This window comes from Oryctolagus cuniculus, chromosome 1, assembly GCF_051225735.1.
Source record: "Oryctolagus cuniculus isolate XC-2025 breed Fujian yellow rabbit chromosome 1, ASM5122573v1, whole genome shotgun sequence".
NCBI lineage: Eukaryota > Metazoa > Chordata > Mammalia > Lagomorpha > Leporidae > Oryctolagus > Oryctolagus cuniculus.
In genome coordinates, this window is record NC_142867.1 from 139,510,774 (window position 1) to 139,528,260 (window position 17,487).

The window sequence follows — 17,487 nt, forward strand, 5'->3', positions numbered from 1 at the left end:
AAGGAACCCAGGGAGCAGGTAGTCCATGGAAGAGGAGAAAACATTTGCACACCGCGTATCTGATGAGGTTAATAACCAAGACAGCCAAGGAACTCCCAGAAAAGAAAAAATAACCCAATTTGAAAGTGAGAGTGGAGATTAAACAGGTATTTCTGCAAAGAAGACATGCAAGTCAATATACAACATACAAATACACAGAAAAGGTGTTCAATGGCACATCAAAATCACACCAAAGGACTCACGCAATTTTTAATGAGTGTTGTGGGGGAAAAGGATAGCAGGAGTTGATGAGAATGTGGAGGGATCAGAATCCTTGTAAACTCTTGCTGGGATTGTAACCTGGTGCAGCCCCTGTGGAAAAAAGCATGGAGGTTCTTAAAAACAAAAACAAAAAAAACCCTCCAAGTGGGACTATCTTAGGACCCATCAATCCCACTTCTGGGAATATATTCAAAGAATTGAGATCGGGGTGGGCGCTGTGGCGTAGCTGGTAAAGCTGCCGCCTGCAGTGCCAGCATCCCATATGGGCGCCGGTTCGAGTTCTGGTTGCTCTTCTTCCAGTCCAGCTCTCTGCTATGGCCTGGGAAGGCAGCAGAAGATGGCTCAAGTGCTTGGGCCCCTGCCATCCACATGGGAGACACAGATGGAGTTCCAGGCTCCTGGCTTTGGCTTGGCCTAGCCCTAGCTGTTGAAGCCATGTAGGGAGGGAACCAGTGGGTAGAAGATCTCTCTCTGCCTCTGTCTCTACCTTTCAAGTAAATAAAAAAAAAATCTTAAAAAAAAACTAAGATCACAAATATCTTCCATATATACTTTGATATTTCTTTAAAATTTTGCTTTTCATATTTAGGTTCTTTAATCCACTTGGAGTTATATTTGGCTACCATGTGAGACAGAGAATTTTATTTTCCCCAACACTTTCTTTGCCAGAATAGATTGAACGGTTCATTGTGTTCTCTCTAATTTGTAAGTCCATGTCTGTCATGCAAGAGCACTTCAAAAACTTCATAGAAAATGGGATAGAAAGATAAGTCTATTTTGGTGCAAAAAACCAAAATCAAAAATATGAAGAGTTGTTCATAATATGCATTTCCAAGAAATTTTTGAAGGCCCCTCATACATCAATTTTCCAATAGGCTCTGGTCCATTTCCAAATTCTCTCTTCCATGCCCTCAACCTATTATTATTATTGCTATCATTTTCCTTATTAGTAGTATTTGTATTTTACAAAAATAATAAGCAAATCTTCCCCACTTGATCAATACCCATTATTCTTTGCTATTTCTTCTTCTGATAAGTTTCTGATAAACTTGTTAAATTTCCAAAACTTATTTCTGTTGAATATGAATACTATTTGAAATATCAATGAATTCTTGAAATAATTTGGGAAAATGGACATTTTTTTAGTCTTTTCCTCCAACCATGAGCTCACACTGCCCTATCCATCCAAGTCTTCTTTCCTGTACTGGAAGAACATCTTGAAATTCCATCTATAAAACCTTATGCTGAGTGAATTAAGCCAGTCCCAAAGGGACAAATATCATATGTTCTCCCTGATCGGCGACAACTAACTGAGCACCAAAGGGGAAACCTGTTGAAGTGAAATGCACACTATGAGAAACAGTGACTTGATCAGCTCTTGTCCTGACGGTTGATGTACAATGTAATACTTTATCCATTTTAGTATTTTTTTTTGTTTTCTTCTAGCACTATTGGTTGAACTCTGTAATTAACACACAATTATTCTTAGGTGTTTGAATTTTAACTGAAAAGTGATCCCTGTTAAATATAAGAGTGGAAATAAGAGAGGGAGGAGATGTACAATTTGGGACATGCTCAATTGGACTTGCCCTAAATGGTGGAGTTAGAAACGTGCCAGGGGATTCCAATGCAATCCCATCAAGGTGGCATGTACCAATGCCATCTCACTAGTCCAAGTGATCAATTTCAGTTCACAATTGATCACACTGATAGGTCTAAGAGTCAAAGGGATCACACAAACAAGACTATTGTCTGCTAATACTAACTGATAGAATCAAAAAGGGAGAAAACAATCCATCATGGGAAGCGGGATACACAGCAGACTCATAGAATGGCAGATGTCCTAAACAGCACTCTGGCCTCAGAATCAGCCCCTAAGGCATTCGGATATGGCTGAAGAGCCCATGAGAGTATTTTAGGCATGGAAAGCCAAGACACTCTGGAAAAAAAAAAAAAAGAAGAAGAAGACCTAAATGAAAGATCTCTGCGAGTGAGATCCCAGTGGGAAGAATGGGGCCATCAAAGAAGGAGGTACCTTTCTCTGAAGGGAGGAGAGAACTTCCACTTTGACTATGACCCTGTCAGAATAAGATTGGAGTTGGCGAACTCAAAAGGCTTCCATAGCCTTGGCAACTCATGACTAGAGCCTAGGAAGATTACTGACACCATAAACAAGAGTGTCAAATTGTTAAGTCAATAACAGGAGTCACTGTGTACTTACTCCTCATGTGGGATCTCTGTCCTTAATGTGTTGTCCAATGTGAAGTAATGCTATAACTAATACTGAAACCGTATTTTACACTTTGTGTTTCTGTGTGGGTGCAAACTGATGAAATCTTTATTTAATATATACTAAATCGATCTTCTGTATATAAAGATAATTGAAAATGAATCTTGATGTGAATGGAATGGGAGAGGGAGCGAGAGATGGGAGAGGTGCGAGTGGGAGGGAAATTATGGGGGGGGAAGCCATTGTAATCCATAAACTGTACTTTGGAAATTTATATTTACTAAATAAAAAAAAAGCCACACAAAAAAAGAAATTCCATCTATGAAGACTTCTCACAGCTGTTGGTGTATTTATCTATAGCTGCCATGTATTTTTGTTACTACTATAAATGGTGCATTTAGTTTTAACTTTTATTTTTGAACGTTTATTTATTTATTGGAAAGGCAGAGTTACAGAGAGACAAAGAGACAGAGAAAGAAAGAGATCCACCATCTGCTGGTTCACTCCCCAGATGGCCACAACAACCAGGGCTGGGCCAGGCAGAAGTCAGGAGCCAGGAGATTCTTCTGGGTCTCCCACTTGGGTGCAGGTGCCCAAAGCACTCAGGTCATCATCTTCTGCTTTCCCAGGCACATTAGCAGGTAACTGGACCAGAAGTGGATCAGCCGGGACTCACATAGGCACTCACATGGTGTGTGTGTGTGGCATGGGCGGGGGTGCTGGCGCTGCATGGGGTATCCTAACCCAATGCACTGTAAGGCCCTTAGTCTTCCCTTTCAGTATATTTTAACCATTTGTTTCTTCTATTTGCTGTTTTGCAGAACTAACTATGAGATTTATCAATATAATCTTCTTAGTTTTATGTTTTCTCTTTTATACATTTCCCCCTTATTTCTTTCCTTCTACATGCTTCAGTTTTCATCATTTTTTAAAGTTTTTATTGCCTCCTGAACTTAGTGATTAGCTCATTACATTTGAGCATTTCTGGTTCTCTAATATAAATATTTATTCCTCTCCAGAGACTAGTTCAGCTGCCTCCCCAACATTTTAGTATATAACATTTCACCCTTTCGTTCTAAATAGATATGTGTCTGATGCATAGGCTCCTGTCCCTCAGTATCTGTGTGGGATGGTTCTGCATATCCTCCAGTACACCTTAAACCATCTCTAGGTTACTCGTAGTACTTAATACAACTTAAATACTGTGTAGGTAGCTACTACAGTTATTGTTGGGAGGCATGATAAGAAACATCTCTGCACACTTCAGAACAGGTGCAATTATTTCCAGGATTTTCAATCCCGGGTTGGTCCAAACCACAAAAGCAGCACCTGCCTATTTGGAGAATCGACTGAACCCAACAACATATGTGCATCACATGTACTGAGTGGTTTCTCACCTTCACTTTGGTATAAGCAGAAAACCACGCCTGTGTGATTTTCACTCTCTCTGTGTAAGTCTATTAAACACTTGCTGTGGGTTTGGACCTGGTTCATCGCTATACATGTTCTAGGTATGCCTGCACATAGCACCTGTGCTCTTCCGGTTGGGCTTTAGATCATTCCGTCCTTTTTCAGTAGATTCTCTTAGCCGTTGAGTTGTCTGGTAACAATCAGCCTCTACTGGGGAGTTCTATTTCCCGAAGTCTTTGGAGGCATCTGCTGAATTCCATGAGTGTGAGAAGATGTTGATTTCTATATTTAGCCATGCATGCTTCTTTTAGAGTATCTTTTAAAATTAAATTTTTCTGTCTTTTTAAAAAATATTTATTCTTATTTGAAAGGCAGAATTAGAGAAAGAGGAGGAGGAGCACAAGGAGGAGGAGGAGAGAGAGAAAGAAAGAGAGAGAGAGAGACATCTTCCATTTACTGGTTCACTCCCCAAATGACAGCAATGGCCAGAGCTTGGCCAGACCACAGCCAGTAGCCAGAAGCTTCTTCCAGGTCTCCCACTTGGGTACCAGGGCCCAAGGACTTGGGCCATCTTCTGCTGCTTTTTCAGGTGCATTAACAGGGAGCTAAACAGGAAGAGGAGCAGTCAGGACTCGAACTGGCACTCATATGGGATACCAATACTGCGAGCAGCAACCTAACCCGCTACACCATAGCACTGGCCCCAAAATTAAATGTTTGTATTGCACTCTCCTGGAGAATAAACAGAGTTTCTTCTCACTGCTGCCATTCCCTGACCACCCAAACCAGATCATCTGCAGAAGCCACTGGGCATGACTAAGCTTTCCACTCCTCTCCCAGCACCCACACAACATGGAGTGGGCTTTCGTTAGAGGATCCTATTTGCAGCCTTGCTACAGAGAGAGAACCGAAACTCATCCGAAGTTCCAAGATGCAGGAGGCTGTGGGGCAGATCTCACTCCGATCAATGATGGCCTTGGGTGAGCGGCACCAGGGCCACTGCGATGACCAACTGTTTTAAAACTTTTCAACTCTAAGGCCGGCGCCGCGGCTCAATAGGCTAATCCTCCACCTTGTGGCGCCGGCACTCCGAGTTCTAGTCCCGGTCGGGGCGCCGGATTCTGTCCCGGTTGCCCCTCTTCCAGTCCAGCTCTCTGCTGTGGCCCGGGAGTGCAGTGGAGGATGGCCCAAGTGCTTGGGCCCTGCACCCCATGGGAGACCAGGAGAAGCACCTGGCTCCTGCCATCGGATGGATCAGCGCGGTGCGCCGGCCGCAGCGGCCATTGGAGGGTGAACCAACGGCAAAGGAAGACCTTTCTCTCTGTCTCTCTCTCTCACTGTCCACTCTGCCTGTCAAAAAAGAAAAAAAAAAAAACCTTTTCAACTCTAAATTCTAAAAAGAAAGAAAGAAAATGCAAAGTGGTGGTGGTGGGGGTGCATTTGGCTTGCTGACTAAGATTCTAGCTAAGACCCCCGTATCCCATATTCCAGTACCTGGGTCCTAACCCCAGCTCCCAGCTCCGTCCATCTCCTCACTCCGCAAGCAGGGAGGACTCTGCAAGGCAGGCAGCTGGTGGCTCTGGTAATTGGGTCCCTGCCACCCACACAGAAGACCTGGATTGAGCTCCCGCTTCCTAGCTTCAGCCTGGCTCAACCAAGAGCTGTTGTGGGCATTTGACAAGTGAACCAGTGGGTAGCATCTCTACATTCTCTCTCCCTCTCCCTCTCCCTCTCCCTCTCCCTCTCCCTCTCCCTCTCCCTCTCCCTCTCCCTCTCCCTCAAGTAAATACGTCTTTAAATAAAAATTTAAACTCTGAAGGTTCAATGAGCAAAGTATACTCAGAGGGTTCTCAGCTTAATTTGTTTGTAAGTCTATTAAACACTTGTAAAATTACAAACGAATAATAAAAATCCTAAAAGAATCATTATTCTCACTAAAAATGAAACACAAATGTTTATTAAAAATGTAATTTCCACAATTAAAACAACTAGGAGGGGGCCAGTGCTATAGTGCAAGGGATTAAGTTCTTGCTTGCAATGCCTGCCTCCCATATAGGAGTGCCTTGTTCAAAGCCCACTTACCCCAGCTCTGACCCGGCTTCCTGCTAATGCACACTCTGGGAGGCAGCAGCTGATGTCTCAGGTACTGGAGTCTCTGCCACCCACCTAGGAGGCCAGATGGAATTCTGGGCTGCTGGCATTAGCCTGACCAAGCCCTGGCTGTTGCAAGCATTTTGGTGAGTGAACCAGCACATGGAAGATCTCTCTCGCTCACTCTCTCACTCTCTTGCTCTTTCTTTCTCTCTCCGCCTTTCAAATACAATGAAAATAAAAGTTTTGAATTAAAAATAAAAACAACCTGGTAGACTATAGGAATGGTATATGCTAGGAAGAAAAAATATTAGTGGCCAAACTCAACACCTCTCATTCCAGGATATCCATTGTAAGTAAAAATCCTACCTTTGGACAGGGAGATATATTCTCACCGCACACCAACATGTTTTCCTCTTCCGCGTTAGGCAGGTAGACAAACACACCCCACCTCCTCTATAGGTAGGTGGGATCACGTCTCTGGCTCTCCCACGAGCAGGAACAGAGAGCATCACTTGTGAGCACAGTAGGTACGTAGGAGCTCTGCTGATCTGGCCTCCCCTCCATGAAAGCTTTAGTATGGGCTGCAATTTGAACCGTTGACACCTTGTCATTTAGCAACCTTGTAAAAAGACATAGTCCATGCATAGATTTTTCATAAGACAGACTTTCCATGAACTCCTTGAGGATTTCTCATATGCACACATTTCAAAAAACCTTTTTCACAAAAATAAACTTCTCTTTTAATTCTGGTTTCCTCTAATTGTTTTTTCAAATTTGAGAGAGAGAGAGAGAGAGAGAGAGAGAAAGAAAGAGAGAGAGCGTGTGTGTGTGTTCCCATCCACTGGCTCACTCCACAAATGCTCACAATAACCAGGACTGGACCAGAGTGAAGACTGAATTCAGGTCTCCCTTACAGGTGGAAGGAACACACTGAATTGATCCATCATAACTGCTTCCCAGCGTCTACATTAGCAGGAGCCAGAGCCAGGTTTTGAACTTGGCACTCCAATGTGGCACTCGGGCATCTGAGTTCTAGACTGAATGGCTGCCCTCACAAACTTTGTAAAGTACCCTAATAGAACTGATAACCAACAGCCCTGAGATCCGAATGGCCAAGCACAACAAATGACTATTCCTGTTCATTTACATGGCCAGCAATCGATGTTTATCAGATGAACACTGACAGCAAGTGATCCTGACACTACACAAAGATGTCCAGCACATGAGATTCATCATAGAATTTTTTACGATAGCATAATATTAAAAATATTGCAAATGGCAAGAAATAAGAAATGGCCAAATAAGTTATGTGTAATGGTTTAATGCTACAATACATGTTTTAAAACACAAAGGATATGATGACGATCTTCAACAACAATGGGGAATTTTTCACAATAAAGTATCGAGACAAGGAAAATAGAATTACTCATACAGCATGTGTGGCTTTTTGTTTAAAACGATAGACAAACATGCAGAGGAGACGATTGTGCACAGACACCCCCACCCAGTGACGCCCTTGATCACAGGCAGCGAGGCAGTGCAAGGTGAGCCATCCCAGGTGGCTGGAGGCCAGCAGAAGTTTGCAGGGGGGAGAACTGACAATGAGCTGAAAAATGCAATTCCTGTTAGCACAGAACAGATAAACCAGAGCTATTTTCAAAACCACTAAGCCTGATCATGGGGAGGTTTGGACTGAGCGAGCACAGCCATGATTGAGGAAATCATCAGAGAGGGTAGGCGCCAATAGCCCCTCTGTGCTCACTGACCGCCACCCCAGTCACAGAGCCCAGGGAGGCTGTACCAGGTGAGGGAGAGAAGCGCACGCAAGGCGGTGACTGTTGAATCGCGCAGGTAGATGCCGCGAGGTCTTCTCCTGGCTTGCTGAACACACGGTCAGGGCTTGAGGGGAGGCAGGTCGCATGTGCCACAGAGCAGCATGAAGCCAGTGGGCTTGCCATCGCCAGAGGTTTGAAAAAACACGCCCCACCCAGCTGTCCAGGAACCTGATGTGCTAGGAAGGGTGGTGGCTTGCAGAAAAATAGGAACATTTCGAAATGACCCGTTCTGGGAAGAGATGGGGAAGTGGAGGTGAGTTGGATCATTGCTGTTTCGGAAAAGTCCATCAGGCTGATTCTCTCCTGTGTCTCAGCAGAAAAAAAAAAAAAAAAAAAGCTGCAGCCCAGCCCACTGATCCAGTGGCTTCTCTCCTGGGGAGGTCCCTGGACCCAAGGAGCACCTCTCTGCTCCCGGCTGTAGGGTTTTCCAGGGCTCCAGTGACTCTCACGGAAACACTAATAAACCTTCCCGGGACCTATGAATGCTGCTGCGTGGTGCCCCCAGCTCCTGGCTGTAGCCAGCTGCCAAGTACCTAATGTTCTCTTCTACTACGTTCACGGGGAGTGCAGAGTGATGTTGGCCATCTCTGTGACAGGGGTGACATGGATTTAGAAGAGAAGTCCCTGGAGTATCTGAAAGAGGAGGGGATAAGCAAAAGGAATCCAGGAATGTCAGGAGCAGCTAGGACCATGTATGAGGCTCAGGACACAGCAAATCAGTAATCTGCAGCATCTGCCCAGGGTTATTCATTCGGTAAGTTTTGTTTAGCACTTAGAATGTGCATGGTTCTGGCCACTGGGGACAGCTGCAGAGGCCACCATCAGGAGTGGGGATGGGGGAGGTAGAGATGCAGCCGTTTACAATCGAGAGCAATAAAAGGGGAGAGTCACAGGGGCGGGGCAGGTAAAAAGGCCCCCCCTGAGCTGAGCCCTGGAGGCCGAGTGAGAACAAACAGAAACTGGGAGGTTCACCCAAGCACACAGACACGGACAAAGTCTGCCCCCAGCCTCCAGAAGAAGCCGATGGATGGGCGCCCATTCCTGGGAAACAGGAAGTTTATTCTTTTTACAATTTGTTTTTCTTTTATTATGATTATTATTATTATTATTAATTACTTGACAGGTAGAGTTTTAGACAGCAAGAGAGAGAGACAGAGAGAAAGGCCTTCCTTCTGTTGGTTCACTCCCCAAATGGCCGCTACGGCTGGCGCTGCGCCGATCCAAAGCCAGGAGCCAGGTGCTTCCTCTTGGTCTCCCATGCGGGTGCAGGGTCCAAGCACTTGGGCCATCCTCCCCTGCATTCCCGGGGCCACAGCAGAGAGCCGGACTGGAAGAGGAGCAACCGGGACAGAATCCAGCGCCCCAACTGGGACTAGAACCCGGTGCCCATATGGGATGCCAGCGCCGCAGGTGGAGGATTAACCAAGTGAGCCACGGCGCCGGCCCCTGTTTTTCTTTAGGATTGCCACTCAGTAACGGCACATCTGCAGGGTTACAGTGTGAGCACGTGATGCGTGTCTACAGTGGGTAACAAGCAAGTCAGGACAGCGAGCATTTTCCGCCCCCCATCACCCCTCTCTTCCGGTGCCTCACAAAACACGGTCTAGGCTACACTTCGTTTACCCTACAGAGCTGTAGAATGATTCCCTGCTCCAGGGCATCAACCTTGAACTTCCCCTGGTCGGGGGCAACACGTCAGGGCTTCACCCCTGAAGCCCACAGCCCTCCAACCATGACAGGCCTGGGAGCAGCTTTGCACTTTCCAGATGATTCTTCAAAGACTGAAATACAAACAGTCTTTAGAGAGTTCATGGACATTGCATATTATGAAAGAAAGAACTTTGCATGGGTTCCAGAGATTTTTTTTGTGAACATCAAAATAAACTCCCTTCTCATTTTCATTGTCTTTTTGAAGAAACCTTGCACAAGATCCAACTGTGACCAGCTGTGCTAGGTGATTAACCTGGATTCAACATGAGCTGGCAGGACTGAACTTTCTAGAACCTTCTTCCAGGTGGACAGTCACCAGAAGAGGGATTCAGCCTAGGACTGGCAGGAGGTCAGCATGGTTATCTCTGGGGACAAGCACCTGCAGAGCCACACTCCCTTCCGCTGTGTCCTGCTCATCCTGCCAACCACAAGGGCCCCGGCCAGAGCAGCAGACCTTGACCTGGACGTCACATGTCCAACTATCCCACCAGCTCCTCCCGTGCCCCCTCCCAGCTTCCGGGTGCCCCTTGCTTCACTTGCCTATGCTGGGGCTTCAGGATGGCTGCTCAACAACATTTCTCAGATCCCCCAGCCCCTCACGCCCTCCCTGCCTGGCTCCTCCCACAGTCCCAAGAAGCATCCTGCACTGCGGCTCTACTCTCCTGATGCAACCCTGCCCCAGGACCCTTGTTAGGAAGCTACTGCCCCAGCAGCCCACAGACCATGCAGGAGAGGACACAGCCCCCAGAGACAGACTTCCCGGGACTGGAGGTGTGAATTCAGGGAGTCACACCAGGACCTGCGCGCCAGCGAGGACAGACACACTCTGACGGTGAATGGGGAAGGAGACCTAGGAAGGAGCAGGGAGTGAGTAATATGCAGGACGTGAGAGGCTATTTTATTTCATCCTTCCACTCGGGGACACCCACTGTATCTCCCTCACACAAAGTCCTCAGCCCTCCGGGACCGGTGACTACGACAGTGACACTCCCAGGCCGCAGGCACCAGCAGTTACACACAGCAGTTGTAGTGGACCATGGCAGGCAGAGAACTACCAGCACACACCTGCTGACCGGGCACAAAATGAAAGCGTGGCTGCTGTGTCCTCCCCCAGCATGCTCACGTGACACGGTGCGGCCATGCAGGCCACGCCAAGAAACAGAACAGCAGCCTGCTTGAGCCACCTGCTAGTTCTCCCAGGACAGGGGTGGGGTGGGGAGGGCTGTGTTCAGGAAAAGGGAAGCCCACAAATCTGCACGGTCATGGGCACAGCTGTGAACAGCCAGCCCGGGCTCTGCAGGGCTTCCCGGCATGCCCACAGAAGGTCTCCTGCAGTAATCAGAGCAAAGTCTTCCACCCTCTCTAGCCTGCTCCACTCTCTCTGGTCCTCTCCCAGGGAAAGCAATCTGGCTACCCACAAACCTGGGTGTGCACCTTGGAGCCTGCCCCCAGGGACTTGCTTTCACCTCTCCATTGCATGGTTTTACTGCTCCAGTATTTCCACGTGCAAAGAGGAACACAAGCCATCTCGGGGCAGGGGTCTTGCCTTTTAGATTTCATGTGATGGGTCCAAGTCTTGCACACATCACTACCCATGCCAGGTACTAAGTATGTCTGACTAGCTGTTTTGCTAAGTGGGAACCAAGCCCATTGCCCTTTTAATGCAATGATCACAAACTCTAAGCTTTCTTCTGGCCATTCTTGGAAGTCTGGCAAGTCGCAAGCCAGCAAGGCTGGAGACCCAGGAGAGCCGATGGTGTGAGCCCTGCTCTGAGCGCCAGGCAGTACTGATCTCTCTGCTCAAATCTGATGGCAGGGGTGTCGCTCCCCCATTCGCGGAGGAACGACACAGGACCCTGCGCTGTTCTTTTGTCTGCTTGGCCCTTCCCGGGTTGGCTGCTGGTCCTTCCTAGGTTGGCTGCCGACCCCTCCACCTCCGTGGAAGGGCGGTTCCCCCTGCCACTTTCCCCACTTCCGCGGGGGAGCAGCACACCGCCGGCCGGCTCTCTCGGGGGCTGCACAGGTGTTCCTTCAGATGTTCCTGGTGCATGTTGTCTCTCTCCTCCTTTATAGTCCTCTTCCACCAATCCCAACTCTGCTACCCACACGCCGAGTACGCTGCTCTCCTCCAATCAGGAGCAGGATCAGCTCCTGCAGGTCATCACTCAAGTTGGCAAGAGGCAGCTGCGTAGAAGTTTACTCCTCCCCAGCGCCATATTGTGGGAGAGCAGATGCATAGAATAAGTCTTAATTCCAGTAACTCAGTCTAGTCTCAGTTGCTCCCCACAAGGGGAAAAAGGACCAATGTCCCAGCTCGAAGGCCAGGGATGCCTGGTCTCTCTGTTCTAGTCAAATCTTTAACTGAGTGGTTGTGGCCCGCTGTGGCTGGGGAGAGCCACCTGCTCTTTTTCTCAAGCTACGGATTCAAAATGTGAACCTCATCCAGAAACACCCTCACAGGCACACCCAGGGTAATGCCTGGCCAAGTAGCTGGGCGTCCGGTGGCCCAGTCAAGTTGACAGCTAAAATTAACCATCACAACTTGTATTTCAACATAATTCATTTGCTTGATAATCCTACGTCCTGTTTTCTCATTGTTAAATAACAAGACCCCCCCCCCCTCCTTAAAACAGCCTAAAGCAACCATTTTCGAAGGCTGCCAATTTGTGGGTCAGATGATTGAGGCTGGCTCAGCTGGGCAACTTGACTGTGACCCACAGGGCATCAGCAGGGCTGTGAGGTTTAGGGGTACCCTTGCAGGTGCCCCCACGTTCAGTGTGCTGCCTCCTCGGTGCTCCTTGGTCTTCCTCTGAACATGGTCTCTTGAGCTTTGGCCTTTGCCCATTGCAGGGGACTCTTGCACAAGCCACCCCCTTAAGAGAGGAAGAAGGATTGCTGGGATGTCCAGAGCCGGTGCACCATTGCCGCCCCCTTGTTCCACCAGCTCAGGTATTCTCCGGACCGCATTAATTCCAGGAGGAAGAGAAGTGGACTTGGAGGGGAGAGGCCAGGTCACTCTGAAGAGAAGTGTTTGGCATGGGGGACATTGTCACATCATCTTTGGAAACTCCAACCCACCCACCCTGAGGATTTTAGTTTATGGATTAGAAACACCCTTTTGATCAGGCACCCATGAGCTTCACCGGATCACCTAGGGGGAGCAAGCAGTGAGAATCCAACATCTCTCTCTCTCTCTCTCTGTCTCTCTCTCTCTCTCTCTCTCGTGTGTGTGTGTGTGTGTGTGTGTGTGGCTCTGCCTTTCAAATAAATAAATAAAACTTTTTTAAAAAAATCAGTTAAACTCTTTGTTTGCGTTAAAGTTCATGTGAATACAGCCTGGTGCTTGTTCTCAATCCACCATAAGGACATGAACAGGATTCTCTTTAAGAGTCTCGGGCAATCGGGCTAAGATGCAAATTAGGAGGTCTTCCAACTCTGCGGTCACGGTGGTGGTTAGCTTTCACCTCTCCCCTATTTGGGAGTTGCCAAGTTACTCTCCGGGCTGCCACACCTGCCGCGTGGCCAGGTCTGCAGCCACCTGCAGGGGTTATAAGTGACAGCCCACCCCTTGCTCTGAGTTACACGCTGTAGGCTACTGGCAACCCCACACAGAGCGCTCACCTCACCCTGGCTGGCGCCCGTGGGTGCACCGGAAGCTGCTGGCCCGGAGCTGCCCTTTGAGGGCACACCTGCGCAGAGGAGCAAACCGAGAGCACCCGGGGCGCCTTACGTGGCAAGGAAGGGGTCCCCATCATTGTCCTGGCTCTGAAAAAAGGACATGCGCTCACCGCCTACATCAGCGCTGCATACAGACGCGAAGTCGGAAAGAGGCAGAGGGGCGGGAGGCTGGGCCTCCGTGAGGAGGAGCTTGAGTCGCTGGCTGGGGAGGCGGATGAGCGACAGGGCAGAAATGGGTCCTGCAATCCGGATGACAACGGAATGCTTGGCCCTACCCCGCAACAGCTGGTGCTGCAAAGTCAGCAAGATCACCTTGAGTGCAGGGGGTGCAGGAAAAGGGCCTGTCCCGAGCCCAGAATCCCAATGTCCTCCGAGGTCACCGAGCCCCGCCAACCACTCCGGGAATGGCCGCACACTCAGCCCCGCTCACCTGTTAGCCACATGCAGAACAACGGACCCAAACTGGCCCTCTCCACCGCCCACCCGGCGGCTGGTAGGGACACTGAGCGTGGACAGCTCCCTGCCCGGGTGAGGACCAGGAGCACCGGCTTCTGCCGAGCTTCAGGGGCCTGGCCTCCCCACAGAAGCTGACCTTTCAACCCGCATTCTTCCAGACAGAACTCTGCTACCACCGCGTGCTCCGGTCATGCCTGGAAGGAGCCCTCACTGTGCACAGAACTCCAGCCCTCCACCGAAAGCACCTGGGCCATGCAGGCCCCTCATGGCGCCATGGGTCTGTCCCAGAGGGACATGTGAGGCCAGTTGTCCCCGAAGGATGAGGCTGTCTCCTAGTAACAGAGGAGCAGGAGGAGAGCAGCCGGCCGCTGGACCTGCCCTGGCCCGGGTGAGCGCTGTGCGGTGGGAGGTCTCTGACTGCCTCCCACCCTGGCCAAGCCCTGCAAACTCAACCAAATGCCTTGAAAGACACCCACAGAAAATGTGGGGGCTGGGACAAAGCCCCAGCGGGCCAAGCAGGACTTGTGTTACACCCTGGGGATCGGCTTTCGGACAACCCGGGCAACAGACAGGGACAGCAGAGGGCCAGATCCACTGTTTCAGCTACTCTGCCCGAGGGAGACCTGCCACCCTCCCACCCTGGGTGACAGACCGGTCTCTGCTCACCCAAGTGATGAAGCCCGTCTCAGCTCCCCGGGTACCAGGGCTGTCTCAGCTCCCCGGGTACCAGGGCTGTCCCAGCTCCCCCGGGTACCAGGGCTATCTCAGCTCCCCCGGGTACCAGGGCTGTCTCAGCTCCCCCAGGTACCGGGGCTGTCCCAGCTCCCCAGGTAAGAGGCTGTTCTCTACTCCCCAGGTAAAGGAGCTGGGGTGCTGACGTCAGGTGTGGGGCCAGACTCCCAAAGTAATCTGATCGCTGCCTGGCTCCCTGCCCCTCTACAGCATCGCTGTGCTTGATCCCTATTTTTAGTGCTCGGCATTTAAAAGGTCAAGTGCCTTCTAAAGTGTTTATTTTCTCTGAAGTGTTTGTGCCCTGATTGAAGTGACAGCCCCGTGCTGTTCCCTCCTCGCCCACACCAAGCCTGCTGCACTTGGCATCCGTTATTTCTTACCTGATCTGCCAAGGAAACCTGAAATTAACAGCATTTGGGTCATGCTTCTTCATCTGGCTCCACCCCTGACTCCAGGAGCCACAGAAGCATGGGAGCCCACTCTGCGCAGGCTGGAGGGTGCACCTGCTGCGCCTCGCCCCCAGGGGCATCCCCATCACAGGGGTGCTGCAGCAAGCGATAACTTAGCTCTCCCCACCTGTAGGCAACCAGCCCTCCCCATAGGCAGCCTCCCTGTGGAGTCCCTCCTGTGGCCCCGCAGCCCACCCATGGTTCATGGGGTCTGGGCATACAATTCAGGACACCCCCCTGTCCTGGCTGCCTCTTGTCACCTCCCACAGTGAGCTCACTATGTCCCAGAACTCCACAAGCTGCTCCCCCTGCCCCTTGATCTCTCCACAATCACCAAGGCACAGCCACAAAGCAATCCCTAATTCCCCTAAAAGAAGATACTGGCTCTAGGGTCCAATACACACCTACTTAGGGCTCATGGAGCTTATACAGGAATCACAACTCCCAGAAGGCTGGAAAAACCCTGTTCACAGCCCCACAGTGGAAATACTTGTCGCGAGTCAGGTCTCCTGCCTCCCAGGAGGGAACTCCTGGATTCCTGGCACTGCTCTGAAGGTGGGTGCCTCCCATCTACCAGCTCCTCAACAGGGAGATGGCCAGGTTCTGCATGCCCAGGCTGCTCTACTCCCCTTGCCTGACACAGGTGAAGAGAATATCAGGTTCCATGCTCTTCTATCAAGGTCCTTGAAGTCTTGGATCAGAAAGATGAAACCTGGGACAAGACAGGCTCTGCCCCCTGGAGCTCCGTGATCAAGAGAGCTGCTCACCTCCTGTCAGAACCGCTGCAGGGGTCCTGTGCTCAATTCTCCACTCCCCACTCCCCCGGAGCAGTCTGAGCCCTGTCTCCAAGACAAGCCCCGCCTCTCACCCCTAGAGAAGAGCAGGGGGAGTGGATGATGAAAGCAGTCGTGGATATACAATGCACCTGTTCTCACATCAGCCCCGGGAGTCAGGCGTCTCCGCGTCTGGCCGTGGAGCACGTGGCTCCCTCTGTGCACAGAGTCAGCAGTTCAGTCATCAACTCGGTGAGAGACAGACAGAGACGCACAGAGAGAAGCCAGGGAAGGGGAAGGCGGCCAGCCAGAACGAAAGCGCTCGCTACGGAGCTTATGTCAAAAACAAAACTAGGAGTGAGCATTATTTGGTCTGTGTCACATGTCAGAGTACCTGCGTTCAAGTTCTCATTCCGCTCCTGATTCCAGCTTCTGACAATGCCACAGTGATGGGTCAAGCATCCCTGCCACCCACCGGGAAAACCAGATTGAGTCCCTGGCTCTTGGCCTCAGTCCCAACCAAAGGCCATTGTGGGCATTTGAGGGGTGAACCAGAGAATGGGAGCTTGCGCGCGCTCTCTCTCTCTCTCAAATAAATGTAAAAGATAAACTAAATGAAAACAGGGGAAGGGTATTTGGCACACCAGTTAAGCCCCACATCCCTAATAAAACACCTGCATTTGAGCCCCAACCCCAGCATCCTGCTGATACACACCCTGGGAGGCAGCAGGTGATGGTCCAAGTACCTGAGTCCATGCCACCCATATGGAGGACCCAAATTGGGTTTCTGGCTCCCAATTTCAGTCTGGCCCAGTTATTATAGGCATTTGGGGAGTGAACCAGCTGAGAAATCTGTCTCTCTCTGTCATCTCTCTATCTGCTTTTCAAATAAATAAAACAAGTGAAAGACTGGTACATTCTTCTCCTGGAAGATGCATTCGGTCTTCTCCTTGGATTGGCCCCCTCTGTGCCCTCCCCTCTCTCCTCTAACAGGCTCTCTCTCTCTCGCTCGCTCTTGCTCTCTTGCTCTCTCTCTCTCTCTCTCTCCCCCCGCTGCCGCCGCTGCCTCTGGTCACTCATCCCTGCAGCCCTGCTGCCAGCTGTCCTCATCTGCTCCAGCTCGGCTGGGCCTGCCTTGGGCTTCCTGCCACACACCTGTAAAGGGTCCCAGGCAAGACGTAGGTGCACCAGAATTACTGTGCACAATCACCCTCAGGCTGTATGTGTAAGGTGTCTCTGAAATTTCACCTTTAGGTTTGGGTTCCCGCCCCTACATATCTCATTATGGATACGGGCATGTTCCAAAGTCCAAAATCTGAAATACATCTGATCCCAAGCATTTGGGATAAGGGAGACTCAACAGCCCCCAACCCCAGACTCCCACCCTCGTGGAAGACGTCAAAGCTGATGTGCAATGTCTCCCTCGTCCATCACAGGGGACCCCCGTCCACTCCTGCTGGACCTGCGTGCCCTGTGCAGCCCTGGACAGAGCTGCCCTTCCCACCTTCTCAGAGACTACCCTTTTCCCGTCTTTTGCCCACTCTTTCAGACCATTCCTATCTCAAGAACCGTGCTCCAGCACGCTGGTCTTTTAAAACTTCCATTGCCTTTATTGACCCCCATGTCCTGCTCCTCTAACAACTCTAGTTCCCTGTCTCCCATCACAGGCACAAGAGTGGTGGCCGTAGATGCTACACTCTCTCTGCCTTCCAGCTTTTGCTCTGCCCATCCCATCCTGGTGCTGCCCCCCGCCCTCGGGAGTTGCTGGTCAAGTTCACCAAGAAGCTCTGGTGACCCCTGTGGAGCTGATGTGTGGACACAGACACATTTTGAAATGAACAGGACAGCCGGAGAGCTGT

The 17,487-nt window shown here is 50.1% G+C and overlaps 1 long non-coding RNA gene across 1 annotated transcript in view; it reads right to left on the minus strand.

The window, feature by feature from the left end:
* Positions 1-224: 224 nt before the first annotated feature.
* LOC108178545 (uncharacterized) overlaps positions 225-17,487 on the minus strand; it is a 39,805-nt gene continuing 22,542 nt past the window's right edge. The window contains exons 2-3 of the long non-coding RNA XR_016222940.1: positions 6,362-6,576; positions 225-351 (exon numbers count right to left, since the gene is read on the minus strand). This is a non-coding gene — a long non-coding RNA (uncharacterized LOC108178545). The remainder of the gene's footprint in view (positions 352-6,361; positions 6,577-17,487) is intronic.